Here is a 10019-nt window from a genome sequence, read left to right on the forward strand (position 1 = left end):
TTCGGATCCGTAAAGTGCTTCCGGTTTAATTACTGTTGCGTAGTGTTTAATTTTTGCCTGGAATGATACTGATCTTTATTAAATTTGTCAACTCTTCTGATGCTTCCGCATTGCGATTGTGTATGTTTTTCTCTGTTGTGTTTATGTTCAATGTATTCCGCTTTGTCATATGATGTTAGTGACCCAGTTTTAGCTGCAGTTTTGTGAAGTATTTCTGTCTTTATCTTTGCATCTATCTTGTCTTTAGAAATTACTGCAATATCGTCAGCGAAGGCGAGACATTATTCCTCAAATCTTCCTTTTCCTTGTCCTAGATGGATTCCTTCGATGTTTCTCTCTTGTAGCTCTTTATGCCACTCTCTCATGACCTTGTCTAAGACCAGATTGAAGAGTATCGGTGAGAGCCCGTCGCCCTGCCGAACACCTTTGTTAATTCTGAAGGATTCAGAAACTTCTCCTAGAAATTTAATCTTTGAAGGTGTGTCTTTGAGTGTCTTTTAGACTAATTGTCTGGTGGTTTTGTCGATACCTGCTTCTTCCAGTCATGGAAATACTGTCCGCCTGTCTACAGATCGTATGCTTTTTTGAAATCATTGATTGTAACGATTGTGTTAAAGTTTTGCAGTATCCTGATCCTGAGGATAGTTTTCAAATTAAAAATTTGCTCTGGGCATGATCTATTTTTTCTGACCACTGCTTGGTACTCACCAACTGTTTGTTCTGTGTGATCTTCCATCTTATTCAGTAGAGCTTTGGACATAATTTTGTAGGTGACTGGAAGTAGAGATATGCCTCGGTAATTGTTGGTGTCTGTCCTGTCACCCTTCATGTATAGCGGATGGATTTTTGCTTGTTTCCAGTCGTCCGGTTTTCTTTTGTTCTCCCAGCAATATTTAATAGCCTCATAAATGGTTTCAGCTGCCCGCTTCCCTCCCAGTTTCCAGATCTCAGCTAGTATGCCATCTTCACCTGGCGCTCTGTTGGTTTTCAGCAGCCCAACGTATTGTTCAATTTGATGCATCAATTTGATGCAGCGATGGTAATTTCCAACTTGGGTTTTCTTTTGAGGCTGTCTGAAAATTAGTCATTGTGTTGGTTCCTCGCAGTTTAGGAGACTTTTGAAATATTTTGTTGGTAACTCACAATTGGCTTTGTAGTTGGTAATCAGTTTGCCTGTTGAGTCTTTGAAGTGTAGGCTCATTGGCTTGTAACCTGTTCGTTCTTCTTTGAAAACTTTATAGAAATCCCTAGTGTTGTTTTGTCTGAAATTTGTATCTGCTTCCTCTAATCGTTTTTTGTCATGTTTCCGTGTCTGTGTACGAATAATTTTTGATGTCTATATTCTGATCTCAGTGAATTTGTTCCAGTTTCTTTCCTTTTTCCAGGAGTTCCATTTTTTCCAAGCAGTTAGTCTATGCTCTGTCGCTTCGTCACGTATCTTATTCCACCACGTATGTTTCCTCATTCTTCGTAGTTTCTCTAGTTCTTTCACCGTTTCTATCATTGCTTCTCCGAATTCATCCTAGTTCTCATCTTCCTTGCATGAAGATTTTTTAAGTAATTCGTTCCCGTTCTCTCACTGAAATTTTGTATCAATTCTATGGACTTCTTAAATTTTGGGGTTTGGTCTTTTAGGTTGAAATTTGACTTTGATTTGGTTGCCACATGATCCAGTTGAGATGAGCCTAACTCTGTGTTGAGAGGAGACCAGGTCTTCTTTCTCCTTGGTAATTTCCTGAAAAAGGTTGACATTAGTTTTAAGTCAAATAGTCTGTAGATGTTGACGAGCCTTTCTCCATTCTTATTGGTTCGTTTTCGTGCAAGAAAATTTCCTACTATTGCCTCGTATTTCTCTTCTCTGCGGATCTGTGCGCTGAAATCTCCTACGAGTCGTTTCACGTGGTGTTTTAGTATTTTTTATGTCTCGTTTTCTAATATCCCCCAAAACTGTTCATAGATCCTGTAGCCCTCTGATTCAAATGCGTTCTCATCACCGAATCTATTTCCCGGGAGTACTAGTATGAATGTTGCGTCTGTTTAACACATATCCGTCAATTGTTTTAGGTTCGCAGTCTTTAGTAAAGTGTTGATGTTCAATGTGCCTAGCAGGTGTTTCTTCTTAGGCCGTATGCGAAAAGTTCTTGGAAGCTCCGACTCGTCCTAACATGATGTTGAAGGCTCGCCAGAATCCGACGGCCTAGTTGCATCACTGCTTCCAGCGATGAATGGTTGTTTGCCTCCTGGAGTACTTCAGTGTTTATCATAATGTCTTTGTTGAAAGTAAATTAGGAAAGGGTGCTAGCTCCTTCATCGGATGTTACATCTGTGATCGAATCGCCAAATGGGTCTTAACAGGGAGCCCATTGTGGGAACATACGCCTTTCGTAGCCGACCACTTTGGTAACGGACGCTACTGATTTTTGCAGCCGCCAGCAACATGTAGAGAGATGGCTGAGCACGTAGCTGCTTGTTGCAAGTCAGACGCGACGTGAATTGATGTTCTGCTTTGTGGGTTGCCTCTTCCGCTAGATCCGCCGTACTGAGGTCCATCCTCTCCGCCTTTACTATCGTTGAGGTATCACTGTCAGAAGAAAATGACTCGTCCGCCTTTCTTCCTGTTGAGATTAATAATCTTCATTCGCCTCAGAAGCCGTTCATCTTCTTCCTATTCTTGAGTACTGAGCCCCCGCCACGTCTAGCCGTAGTCCTTGGGGAGGGGTTAGCTATCTGTACAAAGTACACTACTGGCCATTAAAATTGCTACACCAAGAAGAAATGCAGATGATAAATGGGTATTCATTGGACAAATATATTATACTAGAACTGACATGTGATTGCATTTTCACGCAATTTGGGTGCATAGATCCTGAGAAATCAGTACCCAGAACAACCACCTCTGGCCGTAATAACGGACTTGATACGCCTAGGCATTGAGTCAAACAGAGCTTGGATGGTGTGTACAGGTACAGCTGCCCATGCAGCTTCAACACGATACCACAGATTGACTGGCGTATTGTGACGAAGCAGTTGCTCGGCCACCATTGACCAGACGTTTGCAATTGGTGAGAGATCTGGAGAATGTGCTGGCCAGGGCAGCAGTCGAACATTTTCTGTATCCAGAAAGGCCCGTACAGGACATGCAACATGCGGTCGTGCATTATCCTGCTGAAATGTACGGTTTCACAGGGATCGAATGAAGGGTAGAGCCACGGGTCGTAACACATCTTAAATGTAACGTCCACTGTTCAAAGTGACGTCAATGCGAACAAGAGGTGACCGAGGTGTGTAACCAATGGCACCTCATACCATCACACCAGGTGATACACCAGTATGGCGATGACGAATACACGCTTCCAATGTGCGTTCACTGCAATGTCGCCAAACACGGATGCGATCATCATGATGCTGTAAACAGAACCTGGATTCATCCGATAAAATGACGTTTTGCCATTCGTGCACCCAGGTTCGTCGTTGAGTACGCCATCGCAGGCGCTCATGTCTGTGATGCAGCCTCAAGGGTAACCGCAGCCATGGTCTCCGAGCTGATAGTCCATGCTGCTGCAAACGTCGTCGAACTGTTATGCAGATGGTTACTGTGTTGCAAACGACCCCATCTGTTGACTCAGGGATCGAGACGTGGCTGCACGATGCGTTCCAGCCATGCAGATAAGATGCCTGTCATCTCGACTGCTAGTGATACGAGGCCGTTGGGATCCAGCACGGCGTTCCGTACTCTGCTAACAGTCATTGGATCTCGACCAACGCGAGCAGCAATGTCGCGATACGATAAACCGCAATCGCGACAGGCTACAATCCCACCTTTATCAAAGTCGGAAACGTGATGGTACGCATTTCTCCTTCTTACACGAGGCATCACAACAAAGTTTCACCAGGAAACGCCGGTCAACTTCTGTTTGTGTATGAGAAATCGGTTGGAAACTTTCCTCATATCAGCACGTTGTAGGTGTCGCCACCGTCGCGAACCTTGTATGAATGCTCTGAAAAGCTAATCATTTGCATATCACAGCATCTTCTTCCTGTCGGTTAAATTTCGCGTCTGAAGCATGTCATCTTGGTGGTGTAGCAAACTTAATGGACAGTAGTGTAATAAAATACACTATTCTGTGTCGATGTTTGTCGAATACTATTGTAAACTTCGCAGTCAAGTACTTCGCTCTCTACAAATTTAGACTGATTACATTACATAACCTCTTTACTCTTTTTCTATCTTTAATTCTGATTCTACTTCAATATATAGGTTGGGTCAGGAGGAAAGCATGGCAATGGCTGGGTGACTGTTGCTCTAATACGTGGTCCTAAAGAAGAAAAAGTACCAGGACTCGAATTATTTTACAATCGTGAGGTCATCACCTATCGCACGTTTCAGATTTGTGAAGTGTACAACAGAGACATGGGAAAGTCGTATTACATGTCCACCATGCCGTTGGTTATCAGGACCAGGAATTATCACAAAAGAAATGAATTCGAATCTGTGTCAGTATGGGTCAAAGGTGCTGACAACTGTAAAATAATTAAACGCTTGGGTGATCTCACACATTACTATACAGGGTGAAAAGTATTTAAACCGACAAACTCAAGGCGGTTGTAGGGGACATCAAAACAAATATTTTTCCCTAATGTCATTTTCTCCTATGAGGAGTATTTAAACCGGTAGAAGAAGATTTCTCTGGCGGCAAATTAATTAAACCGACAAACACTCTTCCATTTTTTTATGACCAAGGCACAACACATTAACACAACCCAATTTCAATTACAGTAGATTTTCAAAAATGCCTCACTGACACGTAAACAAAGGTTACACCGTCGGATCATGTTCTGTCTGATACGGGCAAAAACCCCAGGAGTATCCTGAATTATTCCTGCTGCTGCTACTATCCGGGCAACCAGATCCTCTTCTCATGCAACAATGTTGCGCATCTCTCCCCACACAAAAAAGTCCAGAGGGGACATATCTGGGGATCGAGCAGGCAGTGGTACAGGACCACCTCTGCCAATCCACTTTTCTGGGAACCGTCGGTCCAGGAATCGACGCACACGACGACTGAAATGTGGCGGCGTCCCGACATGTAGGAACCACATGCGTTGTCTTGTAGGGAGCGGGACGTCTTCCAGCAATTCTGGCAATGCTCTGGCGAGAAAATAGTAATAGTGCCTGCCATTTAATGGCCTAGGTAGCAGATACGGCCCAATTAAATAGGCCCCAACAACACCGACCCACGCATTAACAAAGAACCGCACTTGATGAGCGCTAGTAACTGTGGCATGTGGGTTATCCTCACTCCAAACATGCGAATTGTGCATGTTGAAGTCTCCATCACTCCCGAACATTGCTTCATCGGTAAACAACACAGAGGATGGAAATGTAGGATGCATTTCACACTGCTCCAGATACCACTGCGAAAACTGTGCTCTGGGTGGATAATTAACTGGTTACAGGTTGTGGGCACGCTGTAAGTGAAATGGACGTAACAGTTGCTCTCGAAGGATTGTTCTTACATTCGTCTGATTCGTCCCCATGTTACGTGCAATTGCATGAATCCTGATTGAAGGATCCCGCTCCACATACTGCGAGAAATATTCCTCAAATTTCAGCGTTCTTACCGTGCGACGGCGTCCCTGTCCAGGTAATCTGCTAAATGACCCGGTCTCACGCAGACGTTGGTACACGGCAGCAAAGGTCGTATGATGCGGGATACGGCGATTAGGATATTGTTGTTGATAAACCCGATGTGCAGCTCGTCCGTTGTGGTGCGCTACATAGTACGGACCTACCATATCAGTGGACTCACCCCATGTGTAGCGTTCCATCAGTAAACAGAGACAATGCACTACTACACTGGTGGACAGCAGTTGCCTACAACTGAAGAGCGTAATACGCCCTCTAACAACTGAAGATCGTAATACGGCCTCTAACAACTAAAGAGCGTAATACGGCCTCCACCGGTTTAAATAATCCTCATAGGAAAAAATGACATTAGGGAAAAATATTTGTTTTGATGTCCCCTACAGCTTCCCAGAGTTTGTCGGTTTAAATACTTTTCACCCTGTAGAAATTGAAATAAAGTTCCCTTCCTTCCACCTGTCCTATATCCTTATCTGTATTACATAAAAAGAGACTACACATTGATCTTGCCAAAAGCCGAGACCGAGCGAGGTGGCGCAGTGGTTAGACACTGGACTCGCATTCGGGAGGACGACGGTTCAATCCCGCGTCCGGCCACCCTGATTTAGGTTTTCCGTGATTTCCCTAAATCGCTCCAGGCAAATGCCGGGATGGTTCCTTTCAAAGGGCACGGCCGACTTCCTTCCCCGTCCTTCCCTAATCCGATGAGACCGATGACCTCGCTGTCTGGTCTCTTTCCCCAAACCAACCAAAAGCCGAGAAGCGATTATTTTTAGTGTTGTAGCTCTCAGGGGCACCCTGGGATGCTCTCTGAGTGAGGTACCTCTGGGAATCTCTGTGAGTCGCGGCTCATGATTTGTTGCGCAACACTGAGCCGTATGAAAGGAGGGGCGATAGGGGAGGTTGGTGGGGCCGGCACTTTGAGGACTGTTAGTATTAGTGATTCTGAACAAAAAACTTTATATCGACATATGCCATATTTCAATAGTTTCCGAGATAGAACACATTTAATATCTCTTCTGCACGTTTCTCTTGAATAACCCGAAACCCGCATCCTTCAGCGAAAACGGTCCAATGCAAAATTAAACTACATTAAATTTCTTATAAAAAAGGTGCTATTTTTTTCTGTAGGGCTAATAGTCGGCCCGAAGATATTTAAAATCTCCCGCAACGCGCATGCGCTGTAGGTTAGGCAGTTTTGTAGGCCAATTTGAGGTAGTTTTCCGTATCAAATTGTTCGCCTCAACTTCCTCTGCACTACTGTGATACGTTGTAAACAATGACAGTGCATGAATAATAAAATATAAAATAAATAACAATGAACATTAGACGTGTTCTATCTCGGAAACCATTCGGAATAGGGTGTATGTCCATCTGAAGCAGTGCCGGCCACGGCGTGTCAAATGGTTCAAATGGCTCTGAGCACTGTGGGACTTAACATCTGTGGTCATCAGTCCCCTAGAACTTAGAACTACATAAATCTAACTAACCTAAGGACATCACACACATCCATGCCCGAGGCAGGATTCGAACCTGCGACCGTAGCGGTCACGCGGTTCCAGACTGAAGCGCCTAGAACCGCACGGCCACACTACGGCGTGTCAGACTTCACGCGTGGAACACATGCGGGCATGGGCGGGCCAAGCCCCGCCTTGTCACTCGGCTCTACTCGGTTCTTCTCGGCAGTATCCGGAACAGCGCGACATTTCATTATCATGGCGGTGCGGCATTTTCTTGTCGGCACAAGTCTCTTCAGTTCGGCATAATGGTGCTGTCAGCGCTATTTAATCTTCGCTATATGTTCATGTAGGAAGGACGTTCACTGGTCCAGTAGCTGATTGCACGAAGGAGGCAGTCTAACCATCTGTCGTCGGAATCCTTTAAAATGAATGGGAATGACAGAAGAGAGTGGTGAGAATTCTCAGTTCGCATAAGTGACAGGCAGTGCATATTTACTATGAAACGACATTACAATACCACTCAGAAAGAATTTAAAGATGTAGTTGGCAATGAAAGAGATTACAAAGATTGACAGATGGAAGTAATTGTTTTGTACATCAAAAAGCACTTTGTGCTAAATTTTCAGGCCTGGAGCTCGTGGAGAAATTGGTGGTACGAATAGTACAATTTCTGAAGTCACGCACATTATTCCATTGTCAGTTGCAACAGTGTTCAGTGGAAATGAACGAAGAGTATGGAGAACTGGAATGTAGGAAAAAATATTAAAACATCCGGAAAGGAGTGCAGACTTACATTTTAAGTGGACTCGATTGCACACTAGGCACAGAAAGACATTGAAAGGTAAATTCTTTCTGATTTGCGGGGGATGCATTCAAAATGAAAATCACGTTATTTGCCAGCAGTTTATACCAGATAAAAATTATATTATGTCTTCAGTGCGCCAAAAATAATTAAATAATACTGAAAATTTGTTTTGTTTGTGGCCTACGTTGTTGAAAAATGTGAAATATAAAACCAAATCGTATGCATCTTGGCCGCTCCTGATCTGGAGATTTTTGTTCAGAAATACTAACACTATCAGCCCTCAAAGAATGTTCCTTTTCCTCGTTACTCCCCTGTATGTAAAGTTAATTCTCCTAATTGGTGTACAAAGTTTTCAATAGCTGAACTGTGTTTTCTTGTCGCTGCTGCGTTTCGCGAAAGGAGTAGGAGAAGAAATACCCGAGGATAATGTAGCCTCGCTGACGCTTCAACAAAAGAAAGCGGCCGCCACTTCACCAAGGGAAACTGAACGATCTTGATAAAGGGAGTAAAATGCAGAATAAAATTCGGTATTATGGAGATCTGTGCTGGAAATCAACCGCTCGATGGTTTCTAAAATGCGGAAATGTCAACAATCACAGAGGGATGCTACTGGCTGAGTAGGAGTTAGATAGCCACTTAGGGGAAGAAACACGGTCAATACAGTCAACAGTACACTCCCATTCCAAGTTTATTTTATCAGAGCATGCACATGTATTTTATTTCACACACACAACACGTAAAATATGTCTATGAATTGTATACTCGGTCAGTTTCTGTCGGTTTAAAACTCACACGATTCCATAAAATTTTGGTTTCTTCTTAATATAGTTCTGAAGAACAAATCCCAGTGCGATATATTCAGCATATACTTAACACAGTTCAAAGTTCTTATCAAAATTTCTCTTTTGTGAAACACAGTTCAAAGTTCTTATCAAAAATTCTCTTTTGTGAAACACAGTTCAGAGTTCTTATCAAAAATTCTCTTTTATAAAACTTTCATGTACCAGCAGTTCAAATTCACGGACATAATCTTTTATTAATTCTCGGTTTTAACCCGGATGGAACCCGCATTATCACAGTACAGTGTGTACATAAAATCGGGGAACACTTTCAATTATTTATTGCACAAGAACTAAACATTGTACAGATGTCATACATATTGAATTTGAAGAGAAACTCCGGAAGTTTGTTTTGTTTTTTCCAAACAACGTCGCAACGTCAATACGGTAATCGAATTCTTACCATACCCGTCCCAGCATGGCATCGTCTACTGTGGCTTCCCGTGTTCTCTCCCGGAGCTCTGCTACATCACGTGGTAGAGGCGGTACATACACCAGATCTTTAATGTGCCCCTACAGAAAAAAGTCCGCACGGTGTGAGATCTGGTGATCGGGGAGACCATTTCGTGAAACAGGTGTCTCTTTCTGTAGCACGACCGCTCCATCGATGCGGCAGCTCTGTGTTCAGGTACCCAGGAACTTCACGATGGAAACGGCGTGGAGCCCCATCCTGCTGAAAGATGAATGGAGAGTCCAACTGCATTTGAATCCTCAGACATTGCTGCAACATGTCCAAGTAGGAATATCCAGTGGCGGTGCTCTCGGCGAAGAAGAATGGCCCGCAATATCCTTTCTTTCAGGAGTGCTAGTTCTGCAAGGTTCGCAGGAGAGCTTCTGTAAAGTTTGGAAGGTAGGAGACGAGGTACTGGGAGAAGTAAAGCTGTGAGGACGGGGCGTGAGTCGTGCTTGGGTAGCTCAGTTGGTAGAGCACTTGCCCGCGAAAGGCAAAGGTCCCGAGTTCGAGTCTCGGTCCGGCGCACAGTTTTAATCTGCCAGGAAGTTTCATATCAGCGCACTCTCCGCTGTAGAGTGAAAATCTCATTCTACATGAAGGTTGTTCAACAGGCTGGGAACATGCAGAGGGAGCTGGTATTCGATGTCTACCCATGAGTGATGCAAATATCTGTAATAGGAAAACGTCGTTCCGATGCTATAGAAAGTGGATTGTGGAGCAATGGAAGAAATACACTGGTCTTGTTTAATACTGTTTCCAACTTCTGGCCGAGTTTAAGTCCCAAGAGTGACAAACGGCCAAGTTTCGGTGAAGATTT

At 43.8% G+C, this 10019-nt stretch overlaps 1 non-coding gene across 1 annotated transcript; it reads left to right on the forward strand.

Annotated features, from left to right (window-relative positions):
* The first annotated feature begins 9652 nt into the window (after positions 1–9652).
* Positions 9653–9727, forward strand: Trnas-cga (transfer RNA serine (anticodon CGA)). Its single transcript has one exon. It is a non-coding gene; the product is annotated as a tRNA-Ser (tRNA).
* Positions 9728–10019: the final 292 nt, after the last annotated feature.

Source organism: Schistocerca serialis, chromosome 1 (genome assembly GCF_023864345.2).
Source record: "Schistocerca serialis cubense isolate TAMUIC-IGC-003099 chromosome 1, iqSchSeri2.2, whole genome shotgun sequence".
NCBI classification, from domain to species: Eukaryota; Metazoa; Arthropoda; class Insecta; order Orthoptera; family Acrididae; genus Schistocerca; species Schistocerca serialis.